At 49.4% G+C, this 1,625-nt stretch overlaps 1 protein-coding gene across 8 annotated transcripts in view; it reads left to right on the top strand.

Moving 5' to 3' along the window:
• Window positions 1-1,625, top strand: part of RAD51B (RAD51 paralog B) — a 764,912-nt gene that overhangs the window by 645,843 nt on the left and 117,444 nt on the right. The gene's annotated exons all lie outside the window — the stretch shown is intronic.

The following is a 1,625-nucleotide window of genomic DNA, read 5'->3' as shown; positions in this document are numbered from 1 at the left end:
CCTTTTCCAACAGCCCCAAACAAAAAAAAAAAAAAAAAAGGGGGCTTGAGCTTCCTTTTGCAGCTGGTACTTATCAGCCAGAACACACACGCATAGGTCATCCATGGGAACTCGGCAAAACACTGGGTCAATGAAAGTCTTGGTGGGGGGAGAGCTGCAAAAGAAACAGGCTTGGATTCTTTTTTTATCATTATTATTATTATTGTCTGCTCTTTTAGAAGGGAAAAGGAAGAAAGATTACAGCAGCTTTGCTATTAAATGAAAAGATTAGCGTGCCGTGGATGCTTTGCTGGGGCGTGATGAGATTTGCAGCAGATGAGTTGGTTGCTAGGCAATGCTAATGAAAAGCAGGCCTTGAAAACTACTCTGCAGTGTGGCCCCCAAAAGTTATCTCGCCTTCCTCCTCCACCTCCCACACAACCTCCCAAATATTTATAAAATCCTCACTAGAAACAAGAAAGCCAGACGTCAGCCTGGGCTTTGGACAACTCTTTCTTCCTTAGCTGCTTGTGACATAGACACACACAGACTTTGTCAGCTTTTTTTTTTTTCTCTCCTTACAAAGGAGGAGGCAATTAAAAAAAAAAAATTCAATGGCTCCTCAGCTCAGCCTGGTCTCATATTTCGGAGTTCACTTGGAGTTTAAGGGCATGTGTGTGTGTGTGTGTGTGTTGTGGGGGGCGATATGTGTTTGTTTTCTGTTCACTTCCATCCGTCTTCAAGCTGGGCTCTAACTCATCCCCCCTCCTCCCTTCCTCCCCACAAACCTCCTTTCCCTTTCAAGGCCCATGGACACAATGGGCTTATTTTCCCATGCTCCCTAGGAAAGCTGGGGTATGTGAATGAAAGCAGCCGCCTCTGAGGACCCTTTTAAATACAAAAATTTAGCATTGCTGAAGTTACAGACAGGATTCCGGCTATTTTTATAACTGACCCATGTCTCACTCCCCTTCTCGGCATTCTTAGATTTGTTACCATCTGTCCCTTTTAATATTTTTAACTGAATTTACTGCTGGTCTGACAGCCTTGGAGGCTAATGGGTTCTGTTTATTAGCAGAATGGCAAAGCAAGCGTCTCCTTGCCCTGCTAGTATGTATCAGCTCTGAAGAAGAGGGACTGCATTCAGTGACCAGAGGAGTTGTTTCCATATGGTCTGTTCAGTCCTCTTGAAATTGCTAGTGAGGACAGACTGTGGTGGTGAGTGTGGTATACTACTGTGGTGCTGTAGATGTCTGCTGAACAGCCACTAAACCGAAACCACCAGATTATTTCGGATAGGCCAGAAGTAGGGTGGCCACCCTTTCAAAATGTAAAGGTGGGACACATGGCCATTCCTCTCCCCCCTTTCCTCCCAGCCCCCCAGCTGGCAGCACCACTGAAGCAGAGTCGAGAGGGGCAGGAGCAGATGCCAGCTGCCTGCTCAGGGCTCCCTGTCCTGCTGCTCTTCCCCCAGCAGCCCTGCACCGGCTGTATACCCCCTGCCTGCCTGGCAGCAGCAGGGGCCACAACTCCATGCTGCTGCCCCCACTGCTGCTGGGTGGGCGGGGGGTGCCTCACCATGATGGTGTGGCACACCTGGGGGTGGGGGGGGCAGCAGGGCAGGGAGCCCTGAGCCCGCAGCCAGC

Source organism: Gavialis gangeticus, unplaced genomic scaffold, assembly GCF_001723915.1.
Source record: "Gavialis gangeticus isolate Ggan-Ray unplaced genomic scaffold, GavGan_comp1, whole genome shotgun sequence".
Taxonomy (NCBI): Eukaryota; Metazoa; Chordata; order Crocodylia; family Gavialidae; genus Gavialis; species Gavialis gangeticus.
This window is presented reverse-complemented; position numbering and strand designations above follow the sequence as displayed.